Source organism: Jaculus jaculus (assembly GCF_020740685.1).
Source record: "Jaculus jaculus isolate mJacJac1 chromosome Y unlocalized genomic scaffold, mJacJac1.mat.Y.cur SUPER_Y_unloc_2, whole genome shotgun sequence".
In the NCBI taxonomy this organism is placed as follows: domain Eukaryota; kingdom Metazoa; phylum Chordata; class Mammalia; order Rodentia; family Dipodidae; genus Jaculus; species Jaculus jaculus.
In genome coordinates this window covers 2132148-2156835 of record NW_025423387.1, presented here as the reverse complement: position 1 = coordinate 2156835, position 24688 = coordinate 2132148, and the positions used below count along the sequence as shown (strand labels likewise).

Genomic DNA, 24688 nt, shown 5'->3' with positions numbered 1-24688 from the left:
TGAGGCCTGTATATCTAAGTTGCAAAACTAGATTTCTTTATTCAGAACACATTGACAGGTGCATGAAACCAAGCCATTTAATCACAGAGAGGGTAGTAACACTAAAGATAAACACACACACACACACACACACATATTCAAAGCAATGGGAACTACATGTACAGGTCAGAATGGGTGAAAGATCAGAAATACTCATAAAGATGAGAGTACAATCAGGAATAAAATATGATTACAAGTCTGTTGTTTTTTATTCTGGTTCCAGACAACCAGTTGCTGCAGAAGCACCATGAATCTTCTTATAACCTGCAGAATTATAAGTGATCATTATTTATATGGGTGTGAGGTGATATTGCAATCATTACAGTGCCAGGTTATAAGGAAATCATATGGATGTTGCTTGAAGGGGTGGGAATGAATGAATGAATAAATTCTCACAAATAACAACTCAAATAAATGGACACTGATTTATGGATATCAAGTATATTTATACTGGTATGTTTTACAGTATCTACTACTTCAGATGACTTTTCTTGTCATGATAGAAGTGTGAGATCCCATGTATATAGTGATGTCCCAAACTCACACTAATTAGATGCACATCCAGGCCACACATGGCAATAATGAGTCTCATTGAGATATTGTAGATATGCTGTCCATGTGATTTCAGCATTCCCAAAAGAATTCAAATGCTTAACAATCATATTTCAGATTTCATTTTCTTACTAAATTTATTAATTTTTGCTTCAGTTAAAAAAACTCAGTATTTACCCTGGACTAATTGAATATTATGGGAATTTAAAATATTGCATTAATACATTCTTTATTTCATGCTTTTGTACGAATAATTTTTGTTTTACTGATTCGAATTGACTTCACATGGTATTTAAGTTGAACATTTCAAGAGTAATGAGGGCCATGTTCCTACTTACAGAGTCAATATCTCCATTTAGGACAGGTGTCTGTAAAATACAACAACGAGACGATAAAGTGATACTGCATTCACCTAATAACCAAGATATCTTTAATCACCACTATTTTGAATGAGAAATGACTTTCAGAAGATGACAGAGATTTCTTTAAACATTAATCTTTGTGTTCTCTAGCTGGCACAAGAGTGATTCACCTGTCTTGGTGACATCCAGGATATTTTGACTTGGAATTTTCTTCTCACTTACACAAAACTAGAAACACATCTAACTTTCCCTTTCATTATAATAATAGTTAAGTTTTCTTCTCACTCAGCTTGGCATACTCTTCCTGTGTCTCTTCACTTATAATGTGGCATTTTGCTGTATTTCATAAGATAGAAGTCAAAATACATGGTCTTTAGCGACATTTCTGAATACAAAACCTATCCTAATTTGTAAAAAATAAATAAATAAATTGATCAAGGTTTATTTTCCACTAGTACATCACATCACACCTTCTGTTCATTACCCCCTTCATGTTGGTAATGCAACCCAGCAAGGGCAATTTAATGGGAGATTGATTCATACATTCAGGATTATCTCATTTTTCTACATTTTGGAAAAGTAACATGAAAGTAATTTCTTCTCTCATATCTGTACTTCAAAAGGAAGGGAATTCTGTAATGTACAATTGGAATTTTGTGATGAATAGATCTGAGCATATCTATTTTATCTCAGTATATGATGTAGAATCTACTCTCTGCACTTTCTCTATGAAAAAAAATTGCAGAGGAAATCAACAAATGTGCACACATGAATCCTACTATAGTTTTTTGTATATGTTTTAAAGACAATTCCTGTGCCTATACACAATACCCTGATATTGCCATCCTCCCATCACCCTTTCTCTCCCTCTTCTCATATCTCCTTGTTCCCTGAACCACTAATTCTTTACAAGTCATTTCTATTTATTGTTATATCCTTATTTTCCCTCTTTTTCTCTATTATCATCAACAACAAACAAAAAGTATCAACAAAAAGTGAGAATTACCTATTTTCGTAAAGTTATGGCACGGTTTTAAGACACATGTGAACACGTTCCTATAGCAGGTTAAATTGTGAAAAAAAAAATACATGTATACTCATTCCCAAAATACAAAACATCATATTTTCTCCAACACAGAATCAAATTGAATACTTACACAAAACTAGAAACACATCTAACTTTCCCTTTCATTATAATAATAGTCAAGTTTTAATATCATAGAATTCATCGAGACAAAATCCACTGAGAAGTACACCACCTTTGGGACTGAGAAGAAATATGTTTTCAAGATTAGACAATACCTTTTCTTCTACTTATTTGAGTTGCCCAAGTATTCTTTTTTTTTTTTTAATTTAATTTATTAGTTTTCTTTTCAGTAAATACAGGCAGTTTGGTACCATTATTTAGGCTCATCTGTGATCTACCCCCTCCCATTAGACCCTCCTTGTTATTGAAAATGGGTCGTGCATTGTGGAGTTAGCCCCCAGTTATTAGTATGATAAATGTCTCTGCAAATCATGACCCAACATGTAACTCTGACATTCTTTCCGCCCCCTCTTCCGCAAGATTTCCCTGAGCCACGTTGGGTTCATTTTTGGTCTGCTTCAGTGCTGAGGTGTTGGGGATCTCTGAGGCTCTGGCTCTCTGATTTGGTAGGAGTTGATTTTTCTCTGCATTGATCTCTTTCCCCTTTGTGCTGGTATCCAGTTCACAGGAAAACATCACCCTTGCTTATTTCGCCAGTTGTCCTTAGTTTCAGTTGGGCCCCTTCTGAGGTATGTTGGGGCAGCTCACTTCTTAGGATCTGCATCTATCTGGAAAAGAGAAGCAGATTCTCCAATGGAGAGTAAGTTAGCACCCAGAAAATTGTGATAACACTTACTTTTTTGATAGACAGTTTGATAGGTGTAGGCCCTCTTATACCCCGTGATTGATGGAAGCTGGTAGAGTATGTATTGTAGAGTGGGCTTGTGTTTGGTATGGTTCTGACTTGTTTCCCAGCTCCAGCTAAGGGTCTAGTACCACTGAGTGGATCAGTTAGCCAAATGAAGAGCAATTGATTCCTCACCATGGCTGTGTACCACTATTGCACTTGTGTGGGTATCACATCCGGTTAATTGTTGCTACTTAGGTTAAACAATGTGTTGCTTGGACAGATCTTGGTCACTTCCCCCAGTCGTCTATGTAGCGCCTTCTGGCACTAGACAAGCTGACTGTCTGGGGCCTGACTCTCTCCTGGCTTCCGAACTCAGCTTTACAATTATATGAACACAAAACCAAGTATTCTTTATTTAAATTATGGAACACTTGGGTTGGAAAGATGGCTTAGTGGTTAAGATATTTGCCTATAAATCCAAAGGAACCTGCTTCCATTCCCCAGGACATAAATAAGCCAGATGTATGAGCTGGCAAATATGTCTCTAGTTTGTTTGCAGTGATGGAGGCCCTACGATGCCAATTATCTCTTTCTTTCTGTCTCAAAAAAATAAATAAATAAATAAAATGTGGAGCACTTCAAGAATTTTTTGGCCATCCCTAAGCAGGGGCCATGTTACTCTAATCTGTATCATTCCAAGTCTAGTAAATGTGCTACTGAAGTGAATAGTATCTTGTTTTTGTCATACTATTTTCAACTACTTCATCCCAAACCAAAACAGTGTCTCTAATTCAGCAAACCCCAGATATTCTACATACAGAAATATCAAACTGAATAATTATACTCATTTATTACTGGTATGATTTTAAGTCCCAGTTATTATTTGCAGGGATAGGAGCCTAAAGTTGGCTGCATTACATTCAACTTAAGGTTATTTAATACCTAGCTTCTGGGATGAGGAGACTGCTTGGCATTTAAGGATATTTCCTTTAATACCTGTGTACCCAGATTCTATTCCCTAGTACCTACAAAAGACAAATGCACAAGGTGGGGCATGCTTCTGGAATTTGTTTGTACTGGCTAGAGTATTGGAGTGCCCATATTCTCTCTTCCTCTTGTTCTCAAATAAATTTTTAAAAATAGACGTTTTAATGGCTGGGTTCGTAAGAATTGCAGCGATATAAATAAAAGTTGGGATGGAGTTACTGGAATATCTTTGCTGCATTTGTCAGTTAGTAATTGTGTGAGTGTAGATCATGTGCTTCAATATTAATGTTTTATAATTTTAATTTTCACATGAAGATTTGATGACAACATAGGAGACATGTTCAGAATATGCAAATATTTGGTTTCTTTGTCTGAAAAAAAACTTACATTCATCCTAACTTGGAAAATATGGCTGTATGTTGGACCATTAAAAATAATTTTATTTAGGCATTTGAGATAAATGGAATGAAAGACAGAGAGAAGAATAGAGAGAGAGATTGAGAATGGGATTCCAGTGCCTCCAACTATTGCAAGTGAACTCCAGGTATAACCCCTAACCTCTGAGGCTGGATTTATGTGGGCAATGGGCAATAAAACTTGGATCCTTAGGCTTTGTAGGGAAGTGCTTTAACAGTTCAGCAATCGCTCCAGCACTACTTGAAAATATTTTTGTGTATTTATTTATTTATTTACTTATTTGTTTATTTGGCGAGGTATGGTGTTGCATGCCTTTAATCCCAACACTATAAAGGCAGAGGTAGGTGGGTTACTGTGGGTTCAAGACCACCCTGAGACTACAGTGAATTCCAGGTCAGCCTGGGCTATAGTGAGATCCTACCTCAAGAAAACAAAAAAAAATCATTAATGAATTTATTTTCTTATTAATACATTAATTTGAGAATGAAAAAAGAAAGGACGCAGTTGGAGAGGATGTGGTTGGGCAGTGTTTACTCCAAATCCTGATATTTTCTAGGAATCATCAAAGTATCTAAGGGTACATTTTCAATTTTCATTAAAATTACAGTGATTCATTAAGTCCAAGGATTTCCCACAAATTCTAATCAAGCACATGCAAAAGCCTGAAAACATGGAGGACATAAACTGTCATGTGTTTATCACATCACATCCCATAATGACGATCTTAGAATTTCATTCCACAGATTTCCCACAAATTCTAACCAAGCACATGCAACAGCTTGGAAGCATGGAGGACATAAACTGTGATGTATTCATCATATCACATCTCATAGTGACAACCTTAGAATGTGATGTAATTCATAAATCCTGGGGCCTCTGTATGAGTTTGTATTATGAGGATTTGCATTGTCCTTTTGCAACTGGGAGTGAGAACAATCTTAGGTTTAATGTCTTGTGCTATTTTCCACAACAGTATGATGCTAAAACGCCAAAGTCAATATTCATTATAAACTTAAAAATATAAGGTCATAGTAGATTTCAAAGGGATCTAATATGTTTCATATATCTGATAATAAATGTCTGTACCTTTTGTGATAATAATTGTATGATACCACAATGAGAACCTTGTGAAAGGGTACTCCAAAATGGAAGGGTAAAATTTAATCCATTTTTTTCAGAGCACTTTGAAAGTAGGATTTGGAAGAAGCAGCAGAATTTATTGTTGATCTCAAATCCATTCATGTGAAATTGAGAGCCAAATACCTTTGTATACTTTGGGTGAAGTCCCTTCACCTTTACACACACAGTATTAAGAGCTGTAAGGGTTTGTGCAAGATTACAGGTGTGCATTCTGACTTAAATGGAAAGACAATACCAGCAGATTTGAGTTATTATACCCACATTTGTGATGACCAACGTGATGGAACCAGACACTTGGGGAGCTGTGATATGAGTTATCAAACTTCCATGTGCCAATGAGATAATCAACAACAACACTTGATGGTTTAGCCCATATAAAGTGAGCTGGATGACCTGGAAGAGTGAGAAACAACAAAACTCTCATGTGGTAAGGTGCTTCTGTTGAACACTGACTCAGAGAAACAGATAAACAACATGACCATGAAGTTGAAGGCACTGCAGAGTTAGTTTCATGTAATCACCCTAAAATATCTAATAGTTACTAGAATTGCTGCCCTGTAGATATATAAGATTCCATGCTTTGAGTATGTATCGGTGGCACTCGCCATTTTGCCTATAGGAAAATTATAAGAAATACATCAATTAATATACAACATAACTCTGAATGAACCAAAAATTAAAAAATAATATGTGCTACCGTTCATATGCTGAGAGTAAAACTCACTCTGACGGTTTTAGTTTTATGCCTTGTCTTCCTTTTAGTTTACAGAGTTCATAGGAAATTATTCACAGATTTCTGTACATTTGAATCTGGGTCAGCATGCTGCACTTTGGGGGTGGGGGACAGATTGTGTGTGAAATGAAGCATATCTTTCTGAGAGGAGTGTCTGTGTCCCATGATGACCTTATTTGTGAGAAAACAATTTAAAGTGCAACTTTTTTTTTCCTCCCTGGGTTTGGATTGTATTACTTTATTACAACAGAAAGAAAATTTTTTAAAAAAATAAACTTTCCTCAACCAATACTCATGGTAATAAATGGAGGCATATCTCATACTCAATTCTAAGCAAACTCATGTGAATTAGTACCACCCATTCATATTATTAACAAAGTTTTGTTTTTGTAATTTCCTAATTATACTCATCCACTACATCCTGCAAGTGTACAGTTATATCATCTTTCATCTTTGGTTCTTCCTGTTCTCATACTTTCTCACTTAATAAAAACAGCTTTCAAAAATTTACTACTCATTTTTAATGTATTGTGTTTCCCTTGAGTCTTCAGAACTATCTTCTTTTACATTAAACCCTAATATGAGAGAGGGAAGTAGTGTCTGAATTTTAGCTTAGTTTTCAAACAATTGAAATTCTGCCCACAATGGTTCTTTCCAGTGTGGTCCTGATCTTGTCAATTTCGTTCTGCATGTGTGTGTGAGTATCATGCATATGCATACTTGTAGGAATACTAATTTGTGTGTGGCATGTGCAAAGGTGAACCTGCTGTCAATGTTGGTGTATTTCATTGACCTATTTCTAATGCTGAGTTGTTCTTGATGAACCTGGATCTCACTGAATCTCCCAGGGAAAACATAGGCATATCTCTGTGGTCATCCTTTCTCTGCTTCCCTAAAACTGGGCTTTCATAACTGTCCTCACACAACTGGATTTTTATATTCTAACAAACTAAAATAACCTCCTTCTGCTTGAGTGGTAAACACATTTATCCACAGAACCATCTAGACAACTTATAGAGTTTTTTTTTTTTTTTTTTTTTTTGACTTGGGAAGAGAAGGAATCAGATTCCTTATGTCTTTCAAATTTCTATGCAAATAAAAACAATTGGGGAAAGTTTCTTATTTCTAGGGTTAATGTTTTTGCAGTAAGACACTGTCCCTTGTCTCACAAACTTATCAACAAATTCACTCACTTTATGGAAGGTCATTATTAAGTAAGAGTGTGCCATACAATGGTGAGGGGCATTATATTTTCTTCTAAAGTCCTTCATAATTAAGCAGGTGATTATTTTGAGTGTTGGAGGAAGCTCTTGGAGATGGAGTGTTTCCTTTTACCATGATTTTGCTGGAACTCAACACATAAATAATTCTGCCACCAAAAATTGTAAATAAATTCAGGTATATGTCCCTAAATGCTAGGGCTATGAAAATAACCGAGAAGGCTACCCTGAAATTATGACACTATAGGATTTTAACAGATAATTAATTCATGACTTATCCAATCCAATTTACATATGGTGGTATATACCTACTATCACACTACCTGAGAGTGTTAGGCAAGAGTTACAAGAATTTAAGTTACTTTCAAAGTCATGGATTGAGTTCAGATATTAAAAAACTCTAAAGCAAAGCCACTGAGTCTTCTAGTGTTTATCATGTTATGGGCATAACAGGTAGCATTTTTTTCTTAGCATGTTCAGAAAGTTAACAAAATCATTAACAACAGCTTGAGTTGTGCATCTCTGGGTCATTTAAGGTTTATTCATGGCACTATAACTGGATTCTGGCAGGGACTGAAATGTAACATGAGCAAAGACCTCATGTTTCTTTCAAGAATGGACAGCAACTCCAGTTTTCTTAGCAGTTCTCTGTCTCTCAGTGGAAATTTGACACCTTTGTACCAGCCAGAATTCCACATTTGGTGTCTTGCACATAAGAAAAATCTTGCTTACCTCAAATCAAAAGTCATGAACATTTTCTTATAAGTGTCATAAAATTCCACCTCACGTACATATATCCTTAACAGGCCATTCTCTACTATGCTGATTAAACTGTGTGAAGCTATGGACACCGTGCGATATTTCCCTGAAAACTAAAAAAGAAATGTTCAATTATAAGCATCAGCCATTCCTCTAACTTTCCTCATCAATATCTATTGTGATCATGGCACCTGATTTTACTCATGAAAATATAAGCATCAAATCCTTCTGGATGAAGATGTTGTTTCAAATCCATGCACATTGTCATAATTTCCCTTGAAACTATGGTTAAGTCTAAGGGATATATTGCAATATCTGCAGCTTATGGATATGTATGCAATTTTTTGGCCAAATATAATGATTAAACTTAGCTATTCATTTATTTATGCTGTGCATACAAATTTCTTTAATATTTTATTTTATGGCTATGCCCAGTATTTTTGAAATACTAAAAATATTTAAGGACATGAAAAAGAAATATAAGGAAAGTTAATTGTATTCATAAGAGAGGTCATCCATTCTACCGTAGTGTTTTAAAAATAAAAAGAGCAAGGTATGCCATAAAAAGTTATAGAAAACCTGATTAAAATACAATATGTAAGTCACATTTTCAGCATAAATTTTATGTGATTTCTAAGATATAATCTGTGACAATTCTTTATTTTTCAGTATGATTTCACTCTAGTCCAGGCTGACCTACAATTTCCTATGCAGAACACAGTATTTTATTGTTAACACCTTCATATCAAGTAAAAACTAATTTAAGAATATTATCAGGATAATTACAGAATTATGAAAACACAAGAACAGTGAGCCATTGCCCTATCAAATGTCATTCATGCCCTTCTAGAAGGTTTATGCAGCTGAAATTATGATCACCTGCCCTATGTCATATCATGGTAGACATGATACCTTAAGAGATTTCTTCTCTGCACACACCAAGCAGCTGAGCGCCACAGCCAGCAACAGAAACTTTGTGGTTGTAATCTGTCTTCCCTCTTCCTGAGAAGCTCAGGCAGGTCTCTCACTCTGTATAGAAGGTGGTAGGATGCTGTAGATAAAGTCCATATCTGCAGGATGTGGGAGGATCCAACTGGTAATCACAAAAAAGACTCTAAATTTTTTTTTTCTTTCCATCTCGTTTTTTATTTTTTTATTTTTATTTTATTTTTCCAATCCTGATTCAAGGTGGTTTGTGTCTGGGTTTGGCATTGCTTTATTTTTGTAATGAGATTAGTAAAAAGCGATGATAGAACTGAAGTGTAAAATTGATATTATATACCTCAAGGTGCACCATCTATAGGAAATGTTTCAAGGACAAAAATCCTTTTATACTCTGTTATATAATGGAAGGGGATGGAAAAGAGGACTCCAGGGTTTCAGAGAACATGGGCAGAATGTGGGTTTGGGTCTTGAGATTTTCTTTGACATCCGATGTTTGCTGGTGTGGTTACTCAGTGTCACCAGGGGAGCCAGGGACTTAATCTGGACTTGTATGAGGCTGTGAGGTACTGGAGGGGAATGACGGCAGGTGGAGTTAGAATGGAGGGAAGGATGTTTAGAACCGCAATCTATTGTGGTATTTGAGTACAGACCTTCCTGTGAGTGCTCCAGGCCTTCAATTGTTGTGTAGTGCTAATACGGGGGGCACCCTGAAGTAATGTATGGGAAGCTCCTGGGCTGGCATGTTTTAGAGAAAGTTAAAAACTAGGTCTCAGAATGACCACTTGAGTTCTTGAACTCGAATGATAACTTCAACACTGCACTTTTCTGGCAGTTAGATGAGCTATGAGAGAGGCGTTGCTTCCTGAAATACTTTGATATATGACACTGGGGAACTGCTTTGTTCTTAAGAGAAAATAGGGGTAGATGTGGTGATCCATGCCTTTATTCCCAGGAAAGAGATGGAGGTAGGAAGATCTCTGGCATTGAGATCATTCTGAGATTAAATAGTGAATTCTGCATCTCCGTGGGCTAGAATGAAACGATATCTCAAAAGGAGAGAGAGGGAGAAAGAAAATGGGTATGAAAGAACCATGAGTACCTGTGTGCCATGATTAGTAAGGCAATATGGTCACTCCTTGAGATGGGTAGGCATTATCTTTATAGAATCTGCTTGGGGAACATAGATGCTAGAGTAAATGCTACGAGGTGTGTGATAGGTTACTGGGAGCACAGTAGCAAAACTGAGAGAATCAAAGTTCATATGTGGACGTGGTGGGGAAAATCAGAATGAAATCTAGGCATTTGCACAGGCACAGGCTCTGTACACATGGCAAAACTGGGTCCCAGGGAGCTATCAATAATCCTTCCAGTAATTGTAATGGGCCAAACCTGCTATCACCCAGGTCCTCCAATATAACCAACGACTATGACTCTAACACTGCACAACACTAACCTAGATTCCAGGTTTTCCACAATTCTCCAGGCACCATCATCACAATGCAGATTCCTCACCTCTGAGGTCTAGTGGAAGACTATCACATGGTGAAGTTGAAAACCACCTTCATAAAGAACTCCCGGTAGAGGGACAGTTCTGCCTCCAGTAGCACCCTCCAGTGTGATTCCACTCCCAAATACAGCTGGAGAAAAATACATACAAATGTATGTCTTTATGATGGCAGCATAATCTTGACTCAGATACTAGACAGAGAGGGATTTTTTCATCCATTTTGACAGGCTAGGCTTACGATTTAATGCCTGTGTAGTATTGCATTATCTATGTGTAAATTGTTTTCACCAATTCCTTCATTCTTTCATAAATAGGTTGTTTCCAGCTACTAATTTGGGGATGGATATGGTTAATGGCAGAAGAATTACTCTCTGCCAAGAACTAAATCCCCACAACACATTTCCCTCCCATAAAAAAGCCTCAATTTACACTTGACAACATTACTCTGTTTAAATCATGTGTGATGAAGTCATCGGTCATCCTGAAAATTGACATTTTCTCAGTCTATCCTGATGGGCCAAATAGTGTGGAGTTATGTTTGATATTATTTATATTTCTAACAGGATTGCTCTAAAGGGAAGTTTATGGTGAGCAGGAAATCTGCTTCTTGCACATGGGAGAGCAAACACAATCACTATGTGTTGTACAAGAACAGCAACAGAACTCAGGGTGAGCTCTATTATAAAACACGTGGTGATGTTCCAGGTTTTCACCCAAATACATTGCTTCTATAGTACATGAACTTTTATAACATTTCATTCCAAATTCTAGGCTGTTCATACACGTGTCTTTTACCCCACAAAAGTCTATATTTAAGTTTAGAAAGGCATTAAAACAATGAAATTTTCATCTCTTATCCTCAGTTGTATTTCATTTGTTATGTGCCAAATACAAGACTGTATACCTTCCCTAGGCAATGGTGTAGTTTGATGCCTACATTACAAATCCAGTTATCCTCATAGCCCACAGTGGATTCTATATTCACCTATGCTACATGTAAAAAAAGAAAGTTTAATATATGTGCAACATGTTAGAAAGCCATCAGTAGACAGACATGCTGTTACGATCAACATCACTTGCTGTATACAGTCAAACAAAGGCATTGCTCTATGGAGACCTTTCTTAAACTTACTGGTGAGAGTTTGCATATGCATGTGATTCCTACATGTGCTGGTCAGCATCTACTGAGGTGATTTCTCAATACTAACATTCCTACATTTACTGGTCAGTGTATACAAAAAGTCTTTCTCAACAAACACAGAATATAACCTCAGTAGCGAGAATCTACTAAGGCTGATTCTCAATGAGAACAATTCATCCTGTGGGTATACAGAGAGTATCAAATCAATTTCAAATTGAGGTCTGTTGCTACACTTGCTTGTCAGATTATATTGAGGCTAGTTCTCAATGAGTGAAATTTCTACACTTACTGGACAGTGAATACGAAGATAATTTTTCAACGATGGCCATTCCTACTCTTACATGTCACCATGTATTTGGATTGTTTCATAATGAGAGTGTTCCTACACTTGATACTTAGTGAATAGGAAGGATGTTTCTCATTAAGGCAATTCATGGTCTTAGTTTTCAGAATTTGAAGGCTACTTTTCAATGATGTTACCTTTTTCATTTTCATATGAAAATCTAGTAAGTTCTTTTTTTTTTTTAAACAGTTTGGGCCATTGCTACACGGTGTTCAGAGGCTATAAAGGCTATTTCTCAGTGTGGGCAATTCTTGCACTTGATGGTCAGAGTCTTGTCAAGCTGTGCCTGAAAGAGTGTCATTTTCTTCAGTTGTGGATAAGTGTATCAAGCCTATTTCTAAAGGAGTTCCATTCCAACAATTGATGGTCACAGTATAATAAGACTATTTGAAAACAGGAGAAATTTCTAATTTTGCTTATCCAAGTCTACAAAGTCTATTTCTCAACAAAGGTAAATGCTACCCTTGCATTGCATAGCAATATGCAAATAATTTTAAAAAATATTTTATTATTTATGTGCAAAGAGAAGAAGATAGAGAATAAGAGATAGAGGGAAAGAAAGAGAAATGTGCCAGGGCATTTTTCTCCTGCAAATGTCTTCTACATGCATGGACCACTTTGTTCATCTGTCTTTATATGTGCACAGAACAATTAGATTAAGGTCATCAAGCTTTCAAGGAAGCACTTGAACTTTAAACACAAAACCATTACTTGAGCCCAGCTGAATTTCTTTTCTTAAATTTAGATTTAATAAAATCTGTAATGGAATGAATAGTCTCGCTCCACATGTGACGCAGTTATCACTCCCTCAGTTCTGGCTCTATCAGTGGATTAATATCTCTATTTTCAAAGAACTCTTCCAGACGTAAACTGGCCTGGATATTCTTGATGTAGCACTGCCTGGAACTACCTATACAAGGCCATGATAGTAGGCCTGAGTTGACCCTGTGAGGACACTATATTACAATCTCTCATTGTTTGAGATTATATTGTGTGCCAGAAACTCAAAGTTTCTTCTCATTTTTTCTACATTTGTCCTGCTACTCTTCTACACATCCTTGGTATAATCTGGATTGTGAGAATGAATTGGAGAATGTTTGCATAAATCTATACCAGACAGAATTATCTGAGTTGTTAAATTTTCAAATTAACACTAGCCATATCACTGTGAATTATAGGTGACAACGCACAAGACCAGTTTACACATGGGACAGAGATTACACTGAACATTCACCCTGACTCATTCTATACACCTGGGGACGTGTCAACAGAGCTCCAATCCTAGTGAAATATCTATAATTATGGTAACATATATGTACGTGTTCTACCTTAGAAGTTTGTCAAGTATAAATATCAGCTCATAGATATGTGTTACAAACATAGATAATTAGATTTTATGCTGTTAATAATAAAATTATGCTTTCTTGGAACAGGAATAACAGCCTTAATCTTGGAGAGCAACTTTAGAAAGACTCCGTTAATGGAGTGACATATCCATTGGGGCACATGACTTGTGCTTCACCATCTGTTACATGACAGTGGATGCCATTGTAGGGATGGCTGTTTTTCCCATTGAATCTTGATGTGCTCTCTCATGTGAAGACAATCAAGTTTCTGTTTCATATCATGCCTCATTTAACATCATCTCATTATTGGAATGTAGCCAGGCCAAACAGCTCAGCAGTGTATGACACATAGGACAGAGAAAATTTGTGTAAACTCTTGACAGGAATAATGAGCTCATTACACATCACACAAACAGAGAATCATTGGGACTGTATATTGTGATTTTTGGACATGACAGATAAAGTGGAGCAAAGAATTAGGTGTTGGGAAAAGCAACCCTTACACCCTGAAACATATTCACTTCAAAGTTGCTCTGAATAACAACAACAAATAAAGGGGGGAGAGAATTTCCTGTTTCATCTTCTACAAAGGATGGAAATGGGAATCTCCATGGTGAGATTCTGAGTCTGACTTAGGTCACTAACATAAAGATTTCCTGTTACATCAATTATCTGAAACCAGTAGTTGGATATGGATTTATTTCAGGATGATCTTGGGGAAAACATTTAATCTCTCCCTGGACTTACCATATTGGTTTTGTATTCAAAATATTTTCACAATGTTTTATAAAACATTACGAGTGGGATATAGAGCAGAGTGAAACTTGGGTCTGTATTGGTCTTTTGTGTCAGGGGTCAGAGCATGGTATTGGAGGAGAACATATTGTTTGGCATTGCACTTTGGTTATAAAGGAGCATGGACTTCTGTGGTGGTAGTGGTGTGTGATGCAGAGGATCTGGTCCTGGGCCAGAGACGTAGTAATGGTTGCCTTTTTCAGCTTGAGTGACACCAGGTTTCGGTCAGTATTCGTGCATTGTTGGATCTTCAATATGACCTGGGACTGCATTACACTCAGTATGTTGTGCTCCAGAAAGATTTGCAGTGGAGTATGTCTTTCAGCTTCAGGTATTGCCAGGATCTTAGAAATTGAGTGTAGGATGTCCCCAGCAACCCTATAAGATCCCAGAGCTAAAGAGCTCATAATTCATAATTCATGGGTCCATTTACTATGGAATCTACAATTTCCTTCTTTAGTATGCAATATTATTCATCACAGAACCACAGGACTCCCTGTACCCCTAGAACTCTTCCAGCTCTGTTACCACTCCATAAACTCAGTACATTTCCATCAAACACAGCTCTGGCATAGAACTTAACACACCCACCAGGCCCCACTGTGATTCTAGATTCCATCCTTGTCATCTGATCTTTCTGCCATCCCCCCATGACACTAGGAGCACCCATCACCTGATTCAGACCTATAGTCCCAGTACAATGCATGGGTTTCTCTGAGAAATATTATTAAAGGGTAATAAACAAATGAAAGTGTACAAGTGAGTATATTAAAGAAACTGAGGTCCTGTTTTCTTACATGAAGTGTGTTGCTGTCCTTCCAAAATGTACCTGCATCAAAACATCCAGGAATGAAGACAGTGTTGGTGGTCTCATTTATGAGGTGGGAACTCCAGGCTGTCTTAGGTTACATGTGTTCCAGGAACCATTCAGCCTGTCAGAGCAACAAAATCAAACACACAAGGAGGGAAATTACTGAAATCTGTGAATATAGGTTCAACTGACTTAAGACATATGTCCAGGGAGCTCCTTCAGACGAACATGTGGGAATAATGAAGCAAGACAAGATGGCTGGCTGCAGGAAATGTATTTATCCTTTAGCATCACCAAAAGTATGTGATATAATAATTATTTCATATTGGATTTCTCAGATTTTTGTACAGGAATAATGGGGAATGTCAGAAGTACAGGTCTGAGGCAACAAAATTAAAGTTGGAAGTAGTTGTCTTTTACATGAGTATCTGATGTTCTAGGGTGAGGACATGAATGTAACTCTACAGTGCATTCAAGTGCACGGTCATGATACTGGAGGTTCTGTATGTCTGAGCATGTTACTGAAAGAAGCATATTCCTAGTTCAGTCCGTTATTTTGTCTTTTTCTTTCAGATAAGATTTTAGGAATTGAAGAACCAACATTTGTTCCTGATAATAAACCCACTGGGTATTGGCTCTTTAAGGACACAAAACATACCTACCCAAAAGTATGGTACGTTTACACCAGTGCTTTTGAAGACAGAGGTGGGTACCCCAATCAGGATGTGTGACTGTGCCCATCATCTAAGCACCTCATCTCACATCCTGCACAAATTCACAAAGCACTGTCACCAGGTATGTGAAACATGTTTTCAGGCATGTGGGACTTCACACATTCAAAACATTAAAATGGCCTCACTCTCTAACATGATTATATCCCTGAATTCTACAGCAGTTTCTGCTAATTGTTACCAACAAAACTGTAAAGGCTCTCAAAGTTTGATTAATTTATTTTCCAACATTTTGAAGGGATTCATATGGCAAGAAAATTTATCAGTGTCAGTTTATATCAGTATTGGCGTTTAGCAACTATTTACAGCATATTAATTTCAGATAATCATCTGATACAATACACATTTTACAGCGACCTAAAATCTGTATATCACTTATACAAATAATTTATATTAACTATTATCAAAATTTATTTTGAGGAAAACACAATTTAAAAAGACACATTGGTGTTTTGTTGTGCATAATTGCAGGGTGGTGGAAAAAGATAGTGCACTTACAAAACTAATAAAATATTTTATTTTTCTCTCTGTTTCCGAGGGTACAAGTCATCCCAGGGGGGAAAAAATGGAGTGACCCTGGTCTTTTGTTGCCACATGATCAAAACTCCACTGCAATTCTCCTCACATTGGCAACATATCAATAAGAAGACAAAGAAGTGATTTTATTCTCACAATCACAGTGTAACACATATACACCATCACTCAAACACTTAAAAATGATCCTAGCAAGTAGCTACTTAGGACCTAGAGGGATTCCATGGTCTCAGAAAATCTCTTCAAAATGCAATAATAAGGTTAAGGAAATAACCTTAAGCATCAAAATTCAGAATGAATAATTGAAAATTTCAACAATTATACAATGCAGATTTCTAGATATGGAATAGTTAATATAGCTCTAACATTAGTGCTGTAGGTAATCATTTCCAGATTATATGCCTTGGAGTTAGCAAAATTTTAACATGTAATCTATGGTTTTATAATTTCAATATATAATATCCCTCTTCTAACTAGAAAATTACTGCATGAAAAAAGTTCATAGTATTATCCAACTCCATGCTGCTATTATATCTGTCATTACCTCTCCTAAAAAAAATGAGAAGTTACATTTAAAGTGAAGTTAATTTGAATGGGATACGCCCATGTATATATTCATATGCCTACAAATAAAAACTGATTTAAAATTGAGTGAATATATCTATACGAGCAAATAGTAATTGTCCTGAATGGAGAGATTAGAAAACAGTACAATTCCTTGTGCATGTATAGATGCTACCAGAAGGGTAATGACGAGACAGAGTCCAGATAAATTCATTTACTCTGAGGTGATTTAGGAACAATAGATAACTCTCACTGGTACCCAAATGGATCTTTTGTTTTCTATAAAGTTTTTCCATGGGCAAAAATTTTATGAGCTTTACACAAGTTTCTATCAAAAAAACTCCTTTCTGTTATAGTGTGTGTGTGTGTGTGTGTGTGTGTGTGTGTGTGTGTGTGTGTGTGTGTGTATTGTGGGTATTGCCCATCAGGGAACCATTTATTCTCAACAGCTTCCTTGTTTTCCCAAACTTATAGCCACCAACCACTATGAATGGTTAGAACCTGGTGTCCTTCCAGAATTCCTATTCTGCTATTCAAATCCCAAAATGACCATATAGCAAGATAACCCTTTGAGAATTAGGGCCCTTCAAAGGGGCTCACTTGAAGTAACTAGCTCTTGCATTATTTCACCTGAGGACATCGAGGCAAACTGTAACCCTGGAATCAAAGGACAGTGCTCACAATTTCTGTAAGGACCTTGATCTTAAATTTTTCCAAGCTCCATGCGAAATGGAGGAAGATTTCTATTGTTTATATATCCACCCAAGAGTGGGGATTATAGCAAAGCAGACCAGTATTTCCAGTCACTTCACAGGTGCTTGCCACAGACACCTGCTAACCATCTCTTCTCAACAGGGAAGCTATTATGAATGTGTACTACTATTATCTTACTCTTAGGTCCCAGAACACTAGGGTGGAAAAGTTTTAACATAGACCAGTATCCAATAAGGAGAGATGAAGTGAAGCTATCTCACCACTCCATGACTTAAACAGCTGAAGAATCATGTGGAAGGTAATGTCCTGTGTCTAAACATCCTTCACAACTTGTAGGCTCCCTTGGAGATTTATGAAACCATGGTACACACATTGATGGTATTTGTGGTACCCAACTATTAGATGCCAGTTTGTTCTGACAGGTTACTGATAGTATTTATTTCTGTCGGTCTAAACACACTCCTCTAGGTATACAAAGTTGTCTAAAAGCCACTGTGATGAAGGTACAGATATTCGAGTGGTTCAGTAAAGATCTTAGAATTCTGCTTTAGAGTCCACCCCATACTAAGGAAACCTTTGAGGGTGAGTATTCCTGGTTGAGGCGCAACCCCTGGTGATAACGATTTGTGATTGCACCGGTACTTTCAAGAATGAAACACATCAACGCAAAGATCTGAGGGCAGGGGAATCAGCACTCAGAAGTGAAGCATTGCTCAGTTGTCACATAGAAATTATGCAAAAGCTGCTCAGCAGTTAAAGGCACATGGTTGCAAAGTCTTCCAGCGTGGACTCAGCCGCCCCCCCCCTCCAGTGCCCACATAAACGAGATACACAAGTAGGCATACATCTGGAGTTCCTTTGCAGTGGCACAAACCTGGAGTGCCAGTACTCACTCTCTGTCTGTCTATCTGTCTGCCTCTTGCTATTTGAAAAAATCAATCAATCAATCAATAAATAAATCTTGAAAATTATTTATTTGACAGAGAAGAGGGGAGGGTATATCAAAAATCAAGATGTTTTGCCTTAGACATATGAAAACCTACTGTTTTTGAATAATGGCACATCCAGAAGCCATAGGTTGTTTCTAGGAAATTTTCAGTGCCAGGGATGGGATACCTTCCAGTGAGTTGTTGGTCAGGGAGGTCCCTGTTCTGTCCAAAACATTACAGACTACTGGCAAGGCCCTTGGTTTCCCTTGAGAAAGAGATGGTAAGATCCTATTGCTGAAGACTTCACATGCCTGAGAGGCACATTCACTGAGAAGTCAAGCTGGTGCTGAGCAAAAAAACCTTCTCCCTATAGACCAGCCAACAGAAAGCTTGAAAAAGCAGGATTGCATGTAGCCATATGGGAGTCGGAAGCCATCAGCAGTGAAAACACTGGACACTGGAAGCCTCAAGTTTGGCCAGACAGGCTAAATGACTAAACAAGTGCAATAGTGCCATGTCTTCTCTGGGAGAAACCAACTGTTATCTAATTGGACTGAAGGTCCACTCTATGGTAGTGAATACATGCCTGGTACTGAAAACCTAGTGAAAACCTATGGCAGGGTCATGAGCCTTAGGAGTATAAAGCCTGCACTTGTCTAGATAAATGTATATATTATTCTCATCAAACTTCCCTCCCTGAAAGCATTTCACTTAATGTCTCTATCCATGTATAAATGCTACTCTCACTTCTGGTTTGAGAATCTTCTCTTTCCAGATGGTGATGACCATTGGGACAACAAAAAAGGCAATAGAGTGCTGAGAAGAAGGGACAGAGGAGTGTCCAGCACTGAAACATCTATATCACACCCTCCAAGGCTCAGAATCCTTTGCACAAGAGGTGGGAGAAAGAATGTAAAAGCCCAAGAAATGGTACCACTCCTAAATATGCAACTGTCCAGACACAAATTGGCCTCAATATCCATGACCTCGCAGTGCCTAGCAAAACCTTCCCAAGACCCTTCCCCAGGTGTGGTGGTGCACGCCGTTAATCCCAGCACTCGGGAGACAGAGGTAGGAGGGTCGCTGTGACTTCAAGGCCACCTTGAGATGACAGGTTAGCCTGGACTAGTGTGAGACCCTACCTCATAAAACCAAAAAAGAAAAAAGAAAAAGAAAAAAAATCCATCTCAAGACCCTCATAAGAGGAGAAAAAGATGATGACATCAAAATAAAAGAGAAACTTACAGAGAGGGGGACGGGATATGATTGAGGGCAGAGTTTTGAAGGGGCAAGTGTGGGAGGAGAAGGAAATATCATGGCTTATTGTCTGTAAGTACAGAAGTTGTCAATAAATAAACACCTATAAATAAAAATATGCTAAGAGTTATGGAGACCATACTGGTTTGATTTAGGTGTCCCCCATAAACTTAGGTGTTCTAAATGTTAGGTTCACAACTGACAGACATTTGGGAAATACCTTCTTCAGGCAGTGTATTGTTGGGGGCAGGCTTATGGGTGTTACAGCCAGTGTCCCCATGCCAGTTTTGGCACAATCTCCTGTTCCTGTTCTCCTCCATATATTGGTCAAGGAGTGAAATCCACCATCTGCTCATGTTGTTTTTTTGTGTTTTTTTTTTTTTGTTTGTTTGTTTTTTTCCCTTATCATCATGGAGCTTACCCCTTGAGCCTGTAAACCAAAATGAACCTTTTTTTTTCTCCCCACAAGGTGCTCTTGCTTGGGTGATTCCTACCAGCAATGCAAACCTAACTGCAACAGAGGCATAGTCCTTTACTGTTAATGACAAATTTTAAGAAACCAATTTGTTAGAGATTTAACTCCTACTATCATAGGTACATATATTCTGTCTTTGCTTATAGTATTTACCTCTCATTTAGGTCACTTAATGCCTAGTATGACATGTATATAGAAATGGTAAGGCATATAAACAGCATGAAATTCTGGCATTTTTCTCCTTTGCTTGGATTACCTGATCACATCTGTATATAAGTACATTGGAGCATAACAGTAAGCTGCTATTAAATCTGTACTTGCATTGGATTTTAAGAAAAGCAATCCAAAGCCGGGCATGGTGGCGCACGCCTTTAATCCCAGCACTTGGGAGGCAGAGGTAGGAGGATCACCGTGAGTTCGAGGCCACTCTGAGACTACATAGTGAATTCCAGGTCAGCCTGAGCCAGTGTGAGACCCTACCTCAAAAAACCAAAAAAAAAAAAAAAAACAAAAAAAAAAAGAAAAGCAATCCACTTAGGACAGATCATTCCCCATGTAAGGGTAAGGACATACCCCAGAGTAGAAACAATCATGTCCTGATAGTGAATTTATTTCCCTGAGTAACAGAGATCCCTTTTTCCTATTGTTGAAATGTTCCATAATTATAGACAATAAATAATGCTGATTCCCTCTTCCTGTCACTATCCTCTTAAAAATTCCACACTCTATCATATCCCCTCCCCTTCTCAATGAGTCTCTCTTTTATTTTGATGTCATCATTTTTTCCTCCTATTATGAAGGTCTAGTGTGAGTAGTAGCAGACATTGCGAAGTCATGGATATCCAGGCCATTTTGTGTCTGGAAAAGTTCACTGTCAATAGAGACTTCTTTAAGTCACTGGTAGAGCCAGAATTGAGGGTGTTATAACCGCACCACATCTACACTGAGACTATTTATTCAATTACAGATACTTTTTGCATCTATTTAAAGATAAACAAGTAGGGATGGAAGGATAGCTTAGTGCTGAAGGCCTGTAAAGCCAAAGGATGCAGGTTTGATTTCCCAGGACCCACATTAGCAAAGTGTACAAGGGGGAGCACACATCTGGATTTCATCTGCAGTGGCTGGAAGATGTGGTTCACCCATTCTTTATCTCCCTCTCTCTGTCTCTATCCTTCTCTCTCTGTAACTCTTTCTCTGTTCAATAAATAAAATAAATTTAATTAAAATAAAGAACAAAGAAGTAGATGGGCTAAGTAATACTTTCCTGTTTGAAGGTGAGGTGCTTCCTTGAAAGCTTAATGGTCTGAACCTAATTCTCCCATAAACATGTAAAGACAGAAAAACAAGGAGGTCCATGCATTTAGAAGACTTTTGCAGGAGAAAGTAGACCTGGCACACCTCTCTCTCTCTCTCTCTTTCTCTCTCTCTCTCTCTCTCTCTCTCTCACTTTCTTTCTCTTTCTCTAACTATTTCTCTCTTCCTCTACGTTAATAAATAATAAACTATTTTGAAAATTTTATTTGCATATTAATATGCAAAGAAAAGGTAGCATTTGCCTTTATTGAGAGATAGACTTTGTAAACTTGTATAAGCAAAGTTAGAAATTGCTCTTGTTTGCAAATATCCTTAATATACTCTGACCATCAATTGTTGGAATGGAACACCTTGAGAAATAGGCTTAGGATAGTTATCTACCACTGAAGAAAATGGAACTCCTTAAGGCATGGCTTAACAAGACACTGACCACCAAGTGCAAGAATTGCCCACACTGAGAAATAGTCTCTATGGACTTTGCTCACAATGTGTAGCAATGGCCCTAATTATCAGTATGCCTTAGTAGACTTTGATCTGAAAATAGATGATATAACATCACTGAAAAATAGCCTTCATAGTCTCTGAAAACTAAGAACAGGAATTGCCTTAAATGAGAAACATCTTTGTTACTACAAGGAAGTTTAGGAATTCCTTATTAAGGAGCAATTTAAATGCATGGTGCCAAGCAAGGATAGGAATGGCCATCATAGAAAAATGACCTTCATACACAGTGGCCAGTAATTATAAAAATTTCACTCATTCAGAAATAGCCTTGATATACTCTAACAAGCAAGTGTAGGAACTGACCTCATTGTGAAATAGACTTATTAGTCTCTGTATGTCTTCTACATGAATTGTTCTCATTGAGAACCAGCCTTAGTACACTCTCACCAGTCAGGGTATACATTGTGTTTGTTTCAAAATACTTTTCACATGCTCTAACCAGCAAATGAATTCTAATCAACAAATACAAGACTTTAGGTCATTGGAAAATATTCATATTAGAAATTCTCTTGGAAGTGTATACTTTAAATTTTCTGAAATATAGACTTCATCATCTCTTATTAATAAGTGTTGTAATTGCTCTCATTGAAAAGTAGCTTACGTGGGCCCTACCAACAATGGTAAGCATTAGCCTCACTCAGAAATGCCTTTAGAAGACTTATAGTCAATGTGTTGTGACTTCTGTTTAAGACTGGCTCATGTACGCAACAGACTAACCATTTTATGGACATTTCTTCTAGTTACACTGTGCAATTTAAGCCCAGTGTGGTGGTGTACACCTTTAATTCTAGCACTTGGTAGGCTGAGGAAAATCTCTTTGAGTTAGATGGCACCCTGGAACTACAGAGTGAGTTCCGGATCAGCATGGCCTACAGTGAGATTTTACCTTGAAAAGAGAAAACAGTGCAATTAAAAAAATTCTTATCTTCACAATAGACGGATTGCATAGTGGTTAAGGTGCTTGATTTTCAGCCTAAGCACTCAGGTTTCTCTACTCAGGAGCCAAATTATCCAGATGTACAAAGTTCTGAATGAATCCTGATTTTCTTTGCAGGGCTGGAGGCCCTGACACTCCAATACCTTCTCTATATGTCTCTTCATGTTTCCAAAATAAATATATGAAAAAAATAAACAAATAAAATGAGATCCAGTTTATGCAGTGGAACAAACTACAATGAATTCTCACCAATGCTGGTCTTATACTTATGGTGAATTGTACCCCAAATAACTGTCTAGCTTTATACTTTATTACATATATATTAAAGTTCCTTTTCTTTGTGTCAAACATGAGTGTAGATTCCACTATGGGATATATGGATACCTGGATTCATAATGTCAGTATCAAATTTATCCATTGCCTATGGATTGTCTATAGTCTTGTCTTAGGCATGTAAAAATGTGAAGACAACTAACTTTAAGAGATAGGAATTTAATTGTTGTAATACTTTCATAAAATTAAATATAGAATTTTATTGGGCAAAACATTAATTGGGGCATGAGAGAGGAATAGAATTTACCATTTGTATGAACAGTATAGAATTTGCAATGTAATGTTTTAAATTTCAGGTACATTAGAAACATTGTATTTAGGTCCAGACCTGGTACCTCATCACGTGTTATATAATACAATTCACCATGGCTTGTACTTGTTTACCCAGGTGCAATAAGTTGAATTTCCTGCTGACCATAAACTTCTCTTTGAAACAATCCTGCTATAAATGTAAATACTATCCAAACATGAGTCCACACTGTTTGCCTATCAGGATGGAATGAGAAAATGTCAATTTTCAGGATGACTAATGAGTTCCTCACACATGATTTAAACAGATAAATGTTGTCAAGTGTAAATTGAGTTGTTTTTTTTTTTTTAATTGGAGGAAAGTGTGTTGTGGAGATTTAGTGCTTGGCAGAGAGTAACTCTTCTGCCCTTAGCCGTATTCAGCCCCAAATTAGTAGTTGGAAACAACCTATTTATGACAGAACAAAAAAATTGGTGATAACAATTTAAATATAGACAATGCAATGCTACTTAGCCATTAAAGCATAAGACTAGCCGGTGAAAATTGATGAAGACACACAATGCTCTGTCTAGTTTCTGAGTCAGAATAAAATTGGTATCATAAAGACATTCAGTTGTATAAATTTTTCTCCACCAGTATTTGGGAGTAGAATCACACTGCAGAAGCTCCTGGAAATAGAACTGCCCCTCTACCTGGGGATCTTTATGAAGGGGGTTTTCAACTTCACCATGTGACAGTCTTCCATTACACCTCAGAGGTGGGGAATCTGCATTGTGATGATGATGCCTGGGGAATTATGGAGGACCCTGGAATCTAGGTTGTTGTTATGCAGTGATAAGAGTCATAGTCTTTTGTTATATTGGGGGACCTGGGTGATAGCAGGTTGGGTCAGTTACAATACCTAGAAGGATTCTTGATAGCTCCTTGCGACCCACTACTGCCATGTATACAGAGCCTCCTGCCCCAGGATTTGTCTGGATTTTATTCTGATCCCCCTACCACGTCCACATATGAACTTTGATTCCTCGGTTTTACTACTGTTCCCCCAGTAACCTATCTCACACAGTACCAGCATCCAATAAAGAGTCCAGTGACTTTCTGCTACCAGATCTCTCATAAGGCTAATATCTTCCTTTCCCATGGAGCAACCATCTTGCTTGGGTCTATAG

The 24688-nt window shown here is 37.4% G+C and overlaps 1 non-coding gene and 1 pseudogene across 1 annotated transcript; one reads left to right on the top strand and one right to left on the bottom strand.

Annotated features, from left to right (window-relative positions):
• The window catches only part of LOC123457179, a 44040-nt pseudogene extending 19787 nt beyond the window's left edge, over positions 1-24253 (top strand).
• On the bottom strand, positions 3453-3562 carry LOC123457200. Its single transcript, XR_006634936.1, has one exon. It is a non-coding gene; the product is annotated as a U6 spliceosomal RNA (small nuclear RNA).
• Positions 24254-24688: the final 435 nt, after the last annotated feature.